The sequence below is a fragment of the Canis lupus genome, chromosome 12, assembly GCF_048164855.1.
Source record: "Canis lupus baileyi chromosome 12, mCanLup2.hap1, whole genome shotgun sequence".
NCBI lineage: Eukaryota > Metazoa > Chordata > Mammalia > Carnivora > Canidae > Canis > Canis lupus.
In genome coordinates this window covers 47,818,549-47,835,226 of record NC_132849.1, presented here as the reverse complement: position 1 = coordinate 47,835,226, position 16,678 = coordinate 47,818,549, and the positions used below count along the sequence as shown (strand labels likewise).

The 16,678-nt window shown below is 36.2% G+C and overlaps 1 long non-coding RNA gene across 1 annotated transcript in view; it reads right to left on the bottom strand.

Moving 5' to 3' along the window:
- Positions 1-5,561: 5,561 nt before the first annotated feature.
- Positions 5,562-16,678, bottom strand: part of LOC140601663 (uncharacterized) — a 158,933-nt gene continuing 147,816 nt past the window's right edge. The window contains exons 4-5 of the long non-coding RNA XR_012004661.1: positions 7,601-7,680; positions 5,562-6,973 (exon numbers count right to left, since the gene is read on the bottom strand). This is a non-coding gene — a long non-coding RNA (uncharacterized lncRNA). The remainder of the gene's footprint in view (positions 6,974-7,600; positions 7,681-16,678) is intronic.

Here is a 16,678-nt window from a genome sequence, read left to right as displayed (position 1 = left end):
ACTGTGAGTCCAGAAATAAATTGACTTACATCCTGAAATACACAGAATGAATCCCCAGATGGAGAAACAGTGATATCTATGTTGGAAATGCAAAGGAGAAAGTATACATTTGCGTGTAATGATTTTCCATAATTAGTATTTTTTCACCTTAAAATACCAAGGGAATAGGCAACATAAAGAATAATAGTGGATAAATACTATTGTTCTCCAGATTCTGTGGATCAGGAAACTGAAGTTGAAAGAGATTAAGTCTCTTGCCCAAAGGCACTCAACGAGGGAGCCTGGTGTGTACTCAGGCTGGACAATTCCAAAGTCCATCCTTAAGGTCCACACTGTACTGCTCTTTATGTGACACATGTGGGCAAAATGTTGGCTAGGTGAAGCCCACAAACTGTAATTGAGACCATAGCACTTGATTTGGCTCAGGGCAAACTCAACAGAATTAAAAACAGAGCAACCCTTTTCAAATCAATGCCTACACATATGTCTCAGCACTTTGTTGGATACTCCTGGGAAAACAAATATAAGACTCGGCCCTGAATGCAGGAGACCCTCAGCATCTCAGAGCATGGGGAACAACATAGCAGCAGTATTACACAAAGCACACAACATCCAGAGGGTCTAGAGAACCTCTCCAGTTTGTGGGTTAGTTAGAATTAGTGAGGAGGAGCATTTATCCTGGATCTAAAGGAACCTGTCAGGTGACGTTGGCAAGGAAAGAGCCATTTCACTGCTCTGTCTGGCTAGAACATCGAGGCAAGCAGGAGGATAGGAGATGCAAGAGTAGATTATATTTAAAAGTTAATACAAATAAGTATACACAGGTAAGTGAGGCGAGGGTGGGTGATATAATGAAGAAAAGAGCAAGATTCAGAGTCCAGCCCAAGCTGGGGAAGGGGACAAGGCTCTATTCAGGTTAGAATTCAGATGAGTAGAGAAGCTAACAGTATGCAGTTTTATTCTATGCAAAAACTGTGGTCTCCGAGTTCAAGTGTCCTTCCATGGCTATTAGAACCCCTGAAGAGTCACTCATGCAAAAAAATGCTTCATTGCCATTGTTATCAGGCTCATAAGTTTGCACAGCCAGATAAGTAGACACACGCTCCATTGCATCTTGTGAATATCACAGCTTTTGTTCAAGTACCACATTGAAATCCTAGGACTAGGTCATTTACCCTACTATATATATATATTTTTTTTTACTTAATTTAAAAATACAACACAAAAGATATGTGCATAATGGCAAAGCAACGACTCCCAAAGATTGCAATTTAGTTTAAAAATGGAAATTGGGAGGTACCCAAAGTTTTCAGTTAATATCCACCATATGAAATGTGAAACACACAATAATTTTAAATTAAATATTCACAAATTGAAAGCTTTGTAGATTGCTCTTTTCTCCTCACCCAGGTGAAGTAAAAATCAATAAATTCACACCTCTTTGTTAGATGATTTGGGAAATATATGCAAAGCAGAAAATATGTATTTTTGTCTTTCAGGACTTCATAGTTTCATTGGAAGGGTGAGTCTTACACTATGGACCTGTAAGTAGTGCCCTTATTGATGGATAGAAAGTAGTCACCGGTCTCACAGAATTATATACTTACAGGGCAAATAGATACTTCTAAAATGCTTTAAAAATAGCTTTATTCAATAAAGAATTTTCCCTGAATGTATTTTTTTAGTGTCTGGTATGTCCTAGATACTGTGAAAACAGAGAAGACTAAGAATGGTTTCCACCCTTAACAGTCCATCAAGTTAAAAAAAAAAAAAAAAAAAAAGACACAACAATTCAAGTACCATATAAAACCATGTATAACAAAGGGATGAACCATGTGCTGCAGTAACACAAAAGAAGAGTGACCACCTCTCTCTTTACCATGTATGATTTTATTACTCAAAAAATTCATTCCACTAAGACTAATGCCAGGAAACTTCTAGCTTTTGCTGCCATGATCACAAAATTCATTTTAGACAAGTAACCCCGCTGACTCTATTTGAATGAACAACGTATCCAGTACTTGTCATTAATTTTAGCCTAAGATGTATGAGAGGGTAAAAATTGTGCCCAGTTTCAATTTAATTCTGAATAATTCTGATGACCATGAGACATGATGATTTATCTAAGCATAAAAGCACACAGCAAAATCAAAGCCCAGATATTTGAGACTTAGATTCTTGTGGTTGTGAGAATCAAGGGTGAAGATAGCCAGGGTGCAAAATTTGGAGAAGCACTCACTCTCCCCTAAACAATCCTGACAGTGGGCACCTCTTTAAAATGTGTGTCCTTGGTACCTAGTTGGCCTCACTCAGCCCCAGAGTGAATATTTTCAAGGGAGAGCAAAATAAAAGGAAATGTTGTTAAAAGAAGCTATAGCAGCTGGAGAAACTGACCTAGACCATCCATTTCAGAAAGGCCTTTCTGCGTGCCACATTGCCCCCTTTAGAACAGCACCACAATAATCCTCGGTCATTTCCTGTTACAGACACAGGCTTAGAATACATACTGGGTCTCTTTCTTCTTTTGACTAAGCCTGGTCAAAGTCATCCTTGACCAAGTCCTTGACTTAGCTATAATCAATGAAAGATACCACAAAACTGATTGGATCAGAGCTACTTTTGAGTGAAACTTTACATATTCTGATTTAAAATGCACTTGGGATTTATTTTAATCAAGTATGGTAACACATTCAGACATTTACATGGAGGAATGAATTTTTCACTCATAGATCCTAGAAACAGGAGGCACAGCATGCCATGCAAGGCACCAGGGTTGGTCAGAAGGAAGAAGTAGCAAGAGGAAAATATAGGAAAGAGGCTTTGTAGTGGTTTTCCATAGGTAGAAATGGGCAGGCAGGGTAAGCAGGTTACACAGGTTTAGGATGGGCTAGTTTGAATAATTTCAGCAGGCTCCAGCAGGGCAGGTCAGCCTCTGGTTATCTGATACCTGGCCCTGGGGTGATTAGGGCAGGAAGAGCATGATAAAGGAAGTATGAACTCTGGATTGGTTGGTTTGTATATGAAAGGCACACTTCCTGGAGGGCAAGATAATTGCTATCTCTAGGAATGAGCTAACTTTGAAATGGAAGCCAGTCCCTTCTAGTATCAGCAAGATTCTAAGAAGTCAAAGCATCAGAATAAAAACTGTGCTTAGTATATACTCATATTTTTTAATAGTCACTGTCTAGTAAATTTCTAGAATTTCCAAGGCCTGTAAGAGAACTAAGCTTTAGTCTCTTTCTTAGAAATGACGGGGAAGCATTAATGCAGCAAAGTTTGGAAAAAAGGTACAATATCACTGCAGGAGCTATAATCAGAGGACCTTGGCTTCTCAGAGTTTTCAATCCAGCATTATTCACAACTCTGAAACTCCTTTTAAAAAATACATAGAGAGAAAGCTCTTACTGGACTCTAGGTACATATTTTTAACATTTACACTAACTCAACACCCTAGGGTTTTAATCACCAAAAAGCTTATATAAAAGGTGCAAAAACCATGGGCTTCTTTCCACGTTATGTTTGTGAAAGAGGTGGAAAGACAAAGTGTTCAATGCAAGTAAGAGCTATGAAGACAAGATTCAGGTTCCTGCAGCAGTTGAACACCAGGTTGCTGATGCGACCACTGGGCTCTCAGATAAAATTAAATGTGTCAGAAGTCCCTTCACGGATAATACAGGTGGCCACATCTTCATTCCCACTATGTGAGGTACATGGTGAGATTTTTAGTGCTAGGAAAACTGCCAGCTGAGGAGAAAACTGAAGAAAAGAGCAGCTTACAATTATCGGGGTGCTGGAGGATCTGACTAACCAGAAAAGCCTCGAAGAAGGGAATTTTGTTCAGCTTGTGTTAACAATGTTGAAAGTGTGAGAAATGGAAATGAACTTAGTTTCAAGATATTTGAAAGGTGCAAACATCAAAGGGGCATAATTAGAAGCAAGTGTTTAGAGTGAAAAAAAATGATGAGAGATTCATGGCTGATAATCAGGAATTAACTTCAGATCTGCTATTTCTCCAAAGCTATAGAGACAGTCTACCTGAATAATCCCTTCCTTCTTCTTCCCAGGAGATCTCCCTGACTATATCAGCATCCTTATTTGTAAACATTACCTGAGAAGCAGTCCATTCTCCGTATGGCCTGTATTCCACTCAGTGTATCAATTCTATGGGTTGAATTGCATCCTCCAAAGAAAGATGTATTAAAGTCATAACCCCTAGGACCTCAAAATATGACTTCATTTCAAAATAGGTCATTGCAGATGTTTAGTTGCATTGAGGTAGTACTGGAACAAGGGTGGTCCAATCCATTATGACTGGTACCCCTATAAGAAAATGGGCACATGAAAAAACAGAAACATGGGGACAAGGCATGTGATGGCAAAGCCACAGGTTGGTGTGTTGCAGCTACAAGCCAAGGAACACCAAGGATTACGGACCACCCGCCAGAAACAATGAAGAGGAAAAAAAAGATTCCCCTACAGGCTTCAGAGGGTGCGTGGCCCCGTGGACACTTTGATTTCCGACTTCAAACCTTAATTTTGAACACTTGAATCCAATCCTCTTTTTGCTAGTTTTCAGGAAAGCTGCTTTCTAGCTCTGATGTGGTTAGATTTTGCTGTGACATCATGAATCAATTCCTAAAGAGCAGAGAGTTAGTCAACATAGTAACACTAAGAACTTGTTCTTTGACTGAGAACCTGAGGTCTGGACACTGAGGTTTGGGACTCTTCAGTATTTCTAGCGTCAACAAAGGGTTACCAAGGCTGAGCTCCTGTAAGATATGAATGGCAGAGCAGAATCATGAATGGCCAAGGAGTAAGATGTGACATCAAAACACTTTTGAGATGAATTTGAAATCAATAAAGCAACCCTAACCTCCTAGAGAATGTAATGATCTCCTAGCACTGGAGAAAAAAAAATAATGAAAAAAATTCATCCAACTACCCACTAAAAATAAAGCAAAATAGAACAGAACCACTTTGTGTGTTGAAAAAAAAAAAAAAAAAACAAAGTGAGAATTCGAGTAATTTTTGTATGTGATGAACAGCAAATATTACTCAGTGCTCACAAGGTCTGGAGGAACAGACCGTCCCCTATTTGCTGCCCACAGGAGTATAAATTAGGTTAGCTTTCTGGAATACTACCTAATAATGTATACAAAGACTCCTTAAAACATGCATGCATTTTTCAGCAGCCAAATGCAGCTCCTATTTTATTTCATGGGTCTACTCAACCACCAAGATATTTTGCAGTGTGTTCAGGTCTTCTAGTGTTCCAGAAGGTCTAGGGGCTGGCATTTTATTTTTTTCTACCCTTTACTCAAGGAAACAGATACAAAGGGGCAATTAGCCACACCCAGGCAGTTGTGCCACTTCCTCTGTTGTGAGCCATGCTTCTGTCATGTGATGATACTTAAGTGCCACTGTATACATATACTCAAATCATACTCCTGTCCTGGAATATCTTACACCTTCTACCTTTACAAGTTCTACCTACCCTTCAAAAACAAACGCCGTATAGCTCATCAATCTCACTCATAGAAATGAATACACATGACCCCAAATTCTTGTATGTTTTTAGTTACTTGATTCATAACATCCAAAAGTTGGAAAGAATCCGTATGTCTATCAACAAACTGTGGTATATTCATACAATGAAATATTATTCAGCAGTAGGATGGGACAAACAACTGATAAATTTGTCTTTATCTATCAACAAATAAATAGACAAATTTATCAAAACTGTGAATTAATCTAAAAAAACACTATGGTGAACAATAGAATCCATATGTGATTTAATTTATATAAAGTTCCAGAAGGGGCATAACTAGTTTAAGGTGAAAGAAATCAGAATGATAGTTGTGTCCTATGGGGAAGAGTTAAGGATTATCTGAGAAGGGGAACCTAAATGTTCAATATATTGATGGGGTGTGGGTACACAGGTGTATGAATTTGTCAAAGCTGAACAAATTGCACACTTAAAATGTCTGCTTTTCAATGCAGAATAATTATACATCAATAAGAAAATCAATCAATAAATAAAAATCCAATTTTACATCTCTATTCTAGAAATACATACAGAGATTTTAATACAACAGAGATTGCCTTGTAGGTAAGGAAGAAAGGAAAGGATCCTAGACCATTTGTAAAAGAACAGTATGTTCATTTCACTGTCTCCGGCCAGCCCTGGCCCAGGTATAATCACGTTGAGTGAAAGACAGGAAGGCCTTATTGCTACTGGTCAGCTCTCAAGACCCAAAATTCAGACTTGCACTGATGTAGAGCTTGGCTGACCAGGGTACACAGCAAAGACCTGTGATGATTACAGAACTCTGAGTCCCCATTAAGGACAAGCATGTACTATTTCCTTGTATTTACTATTAGTATTAGATAATTATCAGATAATGCCCTTTAATACCTTTGAGAGGAGGTGACCTATAGAACTCATCTCTTGAAGACACAAAATTCAAGATGGGTACTTGCATTTTCCTCACAGTGGCCATAGTGTCAAAAAAAATGTGGAAAAACAATTTGAGGGTGTGGTTGGACAGAAGCAAACATCAGTGAGGCCATTATGAGTGCATCGGTGGCCAGAGGTAACCAATGCATCTAGGTTTTGTGGTCACAGATTGTGACACAGAGAATAAGCCAGTGAAACTATTGTGGAAAGGTAGTGTATGACAAAGGAATTCGTATGGTCCTACAGGCACCCCTTCACTCCACAGTTGACCAGTACTTACAATGGCCTCACTCATCAGGCTCTCTATAGAACTGAATCATTGGTTAGGAGAAGGGGCAGTGACCACTCCTCTGTCCACACTGAGAAGGGGTATTTTGTCTCCAAGATCATTGGAGAAGCATTGTGGCAAAGTAGCCAGGAGCATAGACAAGAGTCAGAAGGCTTACATCTCAGCTTCACCATTTGCAGCTATTTTAACTTGGATAATTAGCTTAATTTCTCCTTCAGTTTTCTCATCTGTAAAAAAAAAAAAAAAAAAAAGAATAATGTTTATATACAGTGCTGTTGAGGGGGAATTAAATGGGTTAGTTAAATGGGTAGAGTGCTCAGAAAAATGTTGGGCAAATGGTCAGCACACAATAAATGCTCGTGATTATTAGTAATACTAAAACTTGTTTTCTTATTGTGTATTTGTGCACAAATGTATCAATTCTGCTATAAGTAACATAGATTTTATCAGATATTCAGAGACCCAGAGAGACTAAGAATCAAGGAGGAACCACCTCAAGAAAGTCAGTTCTTAATTTCCTGATCCCATAGATATTCTGCAAGGCTAATAGTATTCAAATACATGAGTCTGATTTCCAGACAACCACAGCCATGATTTGAAAACTCCCATCCACACCTAACACCCCCACCTCAACACTCACCCCCCACTTACAGTGTTACCCAGTTATATGCAGATCCAAATCTGTATCATCCAGAATGTTCCAAGATGCACTTCCGTCTGCAGGAAGCATATGCTAAAGAGTTTGTCTTTTAATGCATGTTTCCATTTTTGTTTTTGTTGTTAAAATTGCCAGAGTCTGAATTTTTCCCTAAAGAATTTGTTTTCTTTCTTAATTTTTGGGTTTGTTTACTTACAAGTTTCATTGACTTTAGCAAGTCCAATATGCAACAGCTATGTTAGGATGAAATCCGTCTCGCTGATTAAAGTCTGCATCCTTCTCTCCAGGTGAACAAAAGCAGTGCAGGATTAAAGCAAATAGCATTAAAAACATAATTAAAGGAAAGAGGTGAGAAAGTTTTAAGAAATCTATAATTTTAACTATAGTTGGGATTATTCTCTGCACTTTGCATTTAATTCTGTGTAGTCATTAGAAAATCTAAAACTCAATTCTTTTAGCTCTCCTTTTTATATGTTTATCCAGAAGCAAAGATATAAAAGTGGAGAATTTGCTTGGCCAAGAGACTTATTTCATTTACAAAATTTTATTTTTATGTTTCCCTGTTTCTTTTTTTTAAAAAACCATGAGGTGATCCGGTCCACCATGGTTTCACAAATGGTGAAGTTACAAATGGACCACTCAATCCTGATAGTCATAATAATTTCTGCTCTATAGATTCAGCTTGATAAGATACAACATTTCTAGACATTTTATTTTAGTGACAAAATAAATTGGATGCATAACTTTTGGCCTGCTGCTATGGCCTCCATAGTCTGTGTCACTTTCCCAGAACTAATAATTTAATTATGATAAGTACAGGGTTCTTTTGAATTCATTCAAATGGTGTATATGTACACACTTGCCAACTGCTTCTGCAATGTTATTAATAACTATGTGCTAATTATGTCAATAAATTAATTGGAACTGTACTCCTATTGGTATGGCCTCTACATCCCTCTGTTGCCTCTCTTCCTATGGACTTTTAACCTTGGCTCTTATGAACTGCCTATTTGCTCCTCATGTATAAGGAGCATTTTCCTGGATTATTATATTTTAATGCATGCTCTGTTCAGCATTAAATGTCTTCTTCTTTAATTCATTTATTGACTGCTGGATGTTTTGCAAGAAACACTGCAGTAGTTTAGAAATTTATTTGGTAAATCATCGATTGACCCTTTCAATCACCTAATTAACCATGAATGAAAGATTTAAATAGGTTTATTTTTCTTTTTAAATAAAAGTCCCTATAAATTGCAAGCCAGAGCCCTACAAATAAGCAATGTGGCTCTGTTATTACTAAGTCAGCACCATTGGAATCATCAAATATCAGGAAATGAGGCAGAGGTTTGGCACCTTTTTCTAACATATATGTAATCTTATGCTCTTTTCCTTCAAATAGCTTTCAGATCATTGCACACACAGAATGCAATTACTGAAAAGCAGTAAAGGCATGACTTTTAAAGGACTATGATGCCCTGAGCAATCAGTCACTATATGAGATGGAATGAAATGCTACGCCTGCCAGTTCAACTTCGGGAACAAGGGAGCAATTTCTACCAAAGACACCATGTTCCTCTTATAAGGATATTTTCTTTAGCATCAAGTTGTAAGGTGTTACTGTCAGAGAACTTTTCGGTTTTCTGACTTTTTACGTGCATTATATATAATGTCTATTATGTATCTTTACTAAAGTGGCTTATAAAGAAAATAGCAGCAGTTTGCTTTGTGCTGAAAGGCAGGCACTTAGGGAGCAAAGCATCCTTTTCACTTCCTCTAGCCTTCTCAAGCTGGAACAATGCATTTGGCAAAAGAGCACTTTGCTTTGTCCCTTTCCTTCCCCTGAAATAGCCAAGTGATAGCAGAGTTGCCCAAAGAGGACTTCTTAAGCTTTAGGGTGGAATTCAAGTCTGTCTGTCAGCCTCAACTGTTGAGCAGCTTCTGGGAGCAAACAAGGAAAGACAGCAAGAAGTACGAGACCACATGTCCCCACATGGAGTTTATGGTCTAGCAAGAGCATGACTTATCCAATGCCCCTTATTGCATCCAGGGCAGAAATCCACTGGATAGTTTACAGGATTGAAAGAATTAAAATAAAATATGTCTTTCCTAATTTTTGCTTTCGTTAGTGAATTTTTCATGATTCTGGTAAAAAACACTACTCAGAAAAAAAAAAAAAAACCACTACTCGGGGCAGAAGACATATGGGGTGGAAGTCATAGGCTGGTAATCCCAGGAGCACCAGGGGAGGGTTTATTCAGTTTCTAGAGGCAGAGATTGACCTAAAATGGGAAGGGAGAGGATTCTTGCCAAAGTCCCAGGCTCTTATACCAGCTTCAACACTCATTTTTGGGTCTGTCACCAATGCAGCCAAATGAAACATTTCTATTTCTAAGATTTTCTCTCTGTAACATAAAGCAACCATTTCTTTTAGTTATAATTCATATTTAAAGAAAAGACATTTTATAAGTACCAACTATTATTTTAAGCATGTGATCATTTTAACCATTAAGATACTTTATCTCCTTGTAGAAATACTTACAGAAGAATTATTCTTAAAAATTTTTCAAAGCTTCCAAGTTTGGATCCTCCCACCCCATCATCCTTTGACCTACGAATCCAGTAATGAAGATACATATGCTAGCTAGAAAATTAAAAACTCTACTAGATATTTAAAGAACTCTTAACTCTATATTAACTTTATACTGAAACAAATTCTGTGTTTTCTAATCATATATATGTCCTAAATCCAAAAGATTTGAAAAATACTGTAAGTTATTTATGTTTTTAATATTACGGTCCGACCTATACTTATCATTTGAACATATATAAACATCACTGTTTTTGCTTTCATTTTCAACAGAGATTGTCACACAATAAATTCGGCATTTAAAAAACTTAACGGCTAATTCTAGGTATATTTTTTACACCATCATAATTTCAAATGGCATAGGAATACTGTCAGATACTATATTTAGAAGGTTAGATTTCTGGTGACATAGTAATTTAAAGGTAGTTTACAAGGCAACATGATATAACCTCTTAAATTAGGAAGGTCCCTTTGAGTAGATTGTTACAGTTATTTAAAAAAATTTTTCCATAATGTAGAGACACTTTTATCCACATGGAAAATTATGGTATAGCAGGGGCTAAATGTGACTCATGTGTATGATGATTTACATCAAAACTATCCCAAAGGCAAAGTTAAGATTAAAATAAACTTCAGGATTCTGATTCCAATAGGTTCAGGTTTTTAAGTTATCCATGTCTAACAGTGATATAAGATAAATATATTTTTTAAATAGCTCTACTTCAAAACAAGTTAAACAATCACATAGGCCAGAGAGAGTTCAATAAATCACATGCCAAAGCTATTTCTCTGACAGTTGTCAAGTCTGAAATCTGGAAGACCTGGCCAGAGTTCCAATCGGGTAAAGGGAACAAATGAGTCCCTTACAAGGAAGAATCTGAGCTGGACTTATTGCTTAGAATCGATGTCTGGGCAGGGTTTTCACTCCCTATAAGTTACATATTATACACACACACACACACACACACACACACCCATTCACACAGCCTGTGATCACATACTTTGTAGAATAATAAACTTTAAAATTACTTAAAATTCAGTGCTGACATATAAAGAACTTAGTAGTTATCATTGCCATCCTTATGACAACAAAAAACCAGAACCAACAGAAAATCAATATTTTTCTTATAGCTATCAATTGAGGTTCCAGGGCAAACCTCTACCCTGAAATCTGTAGAGAGAGAACAACTAGGAGTCATTGCAACTGAGATATGCTTACCTGGAGCAGAAGCCACTGGAGCTATAGACTGTAAGGAATATAGAAGTGGAAATATTGAAGAATTGCTGAAGACTGAATGTAGACGTGTGTGTGTGTGTGAGAGAGAGAGAGAGAGAGAGAGAGGGAGAGAGAGAGACTCTGGAGAGTCCAATCTAAGGGGGTCCTTCATAGTTCCATGACCTTCCTTTATCTCTAGGAGACCTACCAGGTACTCATGGTAGAGAGCCTAGAAAGGTTCCCTGTTGGCTGTGTCAGGTGGAGAAGAAAAGTATTCATTGTGAAATGCACCAATAGCATTCTCCAGAAAAATGGCTATCATATTTTTGGTAAAATGGCTATCAGAGCAAATAACTTTTTACCAGAGCCATAGCCAACCTCTGGGAAGGACATCTCTACTACTGTAACTCCTTCCACTCTTCCTGTGTTACCTATGAGAGGGAGCTAAGAAACACCTGTGGCGATCATAGCCCAAGTTCAAAGGCTAATTAGAAGACTGAGATTTAGGTGCACCTGGGTGGCTTGGTGGTTGAGCATCTGCCTTTGGCTTGGGTCGTGATCCGAGGATCCTGGGATGGAGTCCCACATCGGGCTCCCCATAGGGAGCCTGCTTCTCCCTCTGCCTAGGTCTCTGCCTCTCTCTGTGTGTCTCTCATGAATAAATAATTTTTTTTAAAAAAAAGGAGACTGAGATTTAAATCATTTAATGCTGCCCGCCTCAACTTACCACAACAAGAGGGCTTCAGAATAGTAACAGTGGATTATTATCGAAAGTGCTACAAGACACAGATTCTATTTAAGAAGTACTCAGAAAATTCAAAAGTCAAGAAAGGAGATTAAAAAACAAGGACATAAAAGTAATTTGAACTTCTGGCACTTATAACCATAGCAAACACAGAACACAGCCAACTCCTGGCCAGATTAAAATCTTACACTACCTGCTTATAGCTCAGTTCCCATTACCCAGTACATCATGTTTGGCTTTCAGCAAAATATTACAAAGCTTGTAGAAGGACACACACAACACACAAGCACACACACACGCGTTTGTGCACACATGCATGCACACGCACAGCCTGAAAAGATAAAGTAAACATCAGAATCAGATACAACACAAAGTTTGGGAATTATCAGACAAGGAATCTCAAATAACTGTGATTGTTAAGAGCGCTAATGAAAAATTAAACATGCAAAATCAGATTGATAATGGAAACTGTAAGGATGAATAAAAATACATACCCAAACATTTCCTAATGAAATTTCAGAAGCTCCAGGATAAAGAGAAAATATTAATAGGTATTAAAGAGGACAATGTTTTAACTCAATGGAAAGACAAAGTGACAGTAGACTTCAGCCACCCTAGTTGCCAGCATACAAGGTCATCTGAAAGAAGTAACTTGAAGAAAAATAATAATTAATCTAAAATCTCATGTATAGCCAAACATTTATTTAAAGGTTGAAATTAAATAAAAACTTGCTGATCCATATGAATATAAAAGAAAATTTTCCAACCACAGAATCTCACAGAAACTACATTTAAATGATGCTTTTTAATAAAAAGAAAAAACAAACACAGACGTAGAGTAGGATAAAAGAAATAATGACTAGCACAGAAATTGGGAAAATATATAAGTAATACTAATTAATATTTGAGGGTAAATGTAATAGTACTTTATGATAAAAATTGAATATTGTAATATTCTGCATTGCAATGATAAGAACGATGAGGGGTATTCAGTAAGTAAAATGTAATAAATTTTTGCCTTGTTTGGAGGAGGATAGAGATACAATATATACTTAGATATCATTTTTAAAGTGTTATAGTTAGGAATGTATATTAGGCACTTAAAGATAATATGAAAAGTTTGGAAAACTTAGCAATATATTTAAATTAGAAAAGAAACAAAAAAAAATAAAGTAAAAAGTATGGGTAACAAAAAAGAAAAAATATAAAAGGAATGATAAAAATAAATGGAAATATATATTTAATGGCAATAAATAAAACAATTGTTTGTAGGTTATTTAAGGTAATACCATGACACCAACATTCTTGTAAAATAAAAAGATTAAAAGTAAATGAATAGAAATAAATATATTTAAAAGTGCTGACCAAAATAAGACTTCTATGGTAATATTTTTATCAAAGAGAATTTAAGGAAAACATTAGTAGAGATGAGGAAGAAAACTAATTCATAAGTGAAAGACACAAAAGTATTTAACAATAAAGAACGTAGGTGCTCTTTGAAGCATCTCCTAAATATTTATTAGGCAAACACTAACAGAATTAAAAAATGAAATTGACAAAAAATATTGTAGCAGATTTTCTACATTTCTATTAGAAGGTTTTCTACCAAAAAGGCCAGGAATAAAGAAAAAGAACAACAGAATTAGTAAGATTGATTTATAAAGAAATTTAATATACAAAGATATATTCAAAATTTGATAAGTACTAGACCATAAAATGATATTGAAACATTTCAGATAATTGATACGATACACTAATATGACTTCTGTCCACAACACAAAAAATGAGGAATCAGTAATAAGTGATAGCGCCTCCCAAACCTTCTATACTTCCGAATAACTAATGGATTTAAGAGGAAAACACAATGGGAGTTATAAAATATTTATAGGAAGCAATGACAATAAATGAACTACATACCAACACTTGTGGGATGTAGCATAAGGGGAACTAGAGATCTATTATAGTATTAAAAGCACTTTTTAAAAGGGGCTATTAAAAATAAATGAGTTAAGTATTCAATTCAAGAAGCTAGAAAAATAGTAACCAAAAGAATGAAGGAGAAAGGAAATAACATGGACAAAAGCATGATTTAATAACTATAGAGAAGACGAGATAATCAGCAAATTTAAACCCGATTCTTTGAAAATAGTCACAAGAAAGACTATCCCGAATAGAGGTAAAGAAGGGGTGGAAGTGACAAATCAGAAATGAAAAAGAACAGGATATTACTGTATATAAGATCTTTTCAAAGTCTCATGAAATTAGTTTGAACAACAATGGCCAATAAATTTCACAATTTAGAAGAGTGACAATCACAGAAAAGTATAAATCACCAGGATTGACTTATGAAGGAAAACAAAACTTAATTCCTTTTTCTAGGATGCTAATAAGCTTTATTTTTTTAAGGTATACCACGTGGCGATTTAACAGAAGTATATATTGTAAAATGATTACCAACACCAAGTTAATTAACACATCCATCACTTTGCATGTTCATCATGTTTGTGTGTGTGTGTGTGTGTGTGTGTGTGTGTGGTAAGAACACTTAAGATCTACTACCTTAGCAAATTTCAAGTATACAAAACAGTATTATGAATTATAATCACCATGCTGTATGTTGAATCCCCAAAAGTTATTCATCTTAAAACTGAGAGCTTGACCAACATCTCTTCATTTCCTTCACTCCCCTCACTCCCTCATGCCCCTGGCACCATTTTTGTACTTTCTGGTTCTATGGGTTCAACTTCTTCAGATTCCACATATAAAGGAGATTATACAGTATTTGTCTCTCTGTGACTGGCTTATTTCACTTAGCATAATATCCTCTAGATTCATTTTTGTCACAAATGACAGGATTTCCTTTTTTGTTTTTGGATAATATTCAATTGTGTGTTTGTGTGTGTGTGTGTACTTAAGAAACATATATATAAATAAAATGTGATATATATAAATCATAAATGTGACATATATACATATATATCACATTTTCTTTACCCATTCATCCATCTACAGACACTTAGATTTTTCCATATCTTGGCTATTGTGATACTGTAATGAACATGGGACTCAGTATGTCTGAGATACTGTGGTAGTTCCTTTTGAGGATACTCCATACTTTTTTTCATATTGGTTATAACAAATTACATTTCTGCCAACAGTGCTTAAGGGTTTCTTTTTCTCCAAGCCCTTATCAACACTTGTTATTGCTTATCTTTTTTATCACAACCATCCTAACTGGTGTGAGGTGACAGCTCAGTGTGGTTTTGTTTGCATTTCTCTGATGATTGGTGATATTGAGCATTTTTCATATACTTGTTGGGCATTTGTAGGTCTCCTTTGGAAAGAATGCTATCAAATTCTTTGTTGGGTTATCTTATTTGATTGATTGATATTGAGTTTTATGAGTTCCTTATATATTATGGACATTAACCCCTTTACAGATATATGGTTTGCAAATATTTTCTCACATTCCGTAGGTCACCTTTTCATTTGGTTGATTTTTTTTTCCTTTGCTATGGAAGATTTTAGTTTGATGAAGTCCCACTTATTTATTTTTGCTTTGCTGCCTGTGCTTTTGGTATCACATCCAAAAGAATCATTGCCAAGACCAATGTTAATAAGCTTTTTCCATGTGTTTTTTTCATAAGAGTTTTATGGTTTCATGTATTACACTTAAGTCTTTAATCCACTTGGAGTTAATTTTTGCATATGCTATAAGACAAGGGTCAATTTCATTTTTTGCCCATATATAACCAATTTTCCAAATATCATTTATTGAAGAGAATCTTTTCCCCATCGTTTTCAAAAAGCAAAACCAGTTAAGAAATTAGACTGGCGGTTATAAAAAGTCCATCCTCTGTTTCCCCTAGGGCACTAGTATACCTATTCAACAAAACATTCATTCCACAAATATTTATTGAGTCCCTACTATGTGTCAGGCACCATTCTAAGCACTTGGGCTCATCAATGAACAAAACAAAACAACCAAAAATATTGTCTTTGTGGAGTTGAATTCTAGTGAGGGAAGAAAACAAAAGAACTATACAAATAATAATAATTCTATGTTAGAAGGTGATAAAGACTGGAAAAAAACAGAGCAGGGTAAGGGAGATAGAAGTACAGAATGGTGTGGAAAGAAGCAAGCTGGGTATGACGGAGTGGCTTACCTGATATTTTTTTCCTGTCTTAAATAAATGGATTTTTAACCCAGTTCAATAATTACCCAATAGTGAAAGAAACTCTCTCTGAGAAAACATGACATAAAAAGTGCTAGAAAAAGTAACTGAGCTCCAACAGTTGTTGTTTTGTTTTGGATGAGGAAACAAAGCCCTGGCCTCCCTTTGCTTCCTCATCCATTACTGCCTCAAAAGGTAAATCAGCTTTCTGGAGAAACCACTAGGTCACTTGCGGTGACTCTCTGTGGGTTGCTGGTCATTTGAGACAGACATTATTGTGCCTGCTATTTTAAGCTGAAGGTCAAGGTCTGGATCCCTGAGAAGGCAGGTTTAGGAGTTAGGAAATCAGTCATGTTGATATTTGGGAGGAGAACATTCCAAGCAGAAGAAAGAGAGTAGAATGTGCATGCAAACAGATTTCTGGTATGTTCCAGGTGCAGTGACACGGCAGCAGAGGAAATTGAAGGGAGGAGGGAGTAGAAGAAAAAGTGATCAGATAGTCAAAAGAATTTCACTGGTAAATTTTCTCTAAACCTCAATGAAGAAATAAT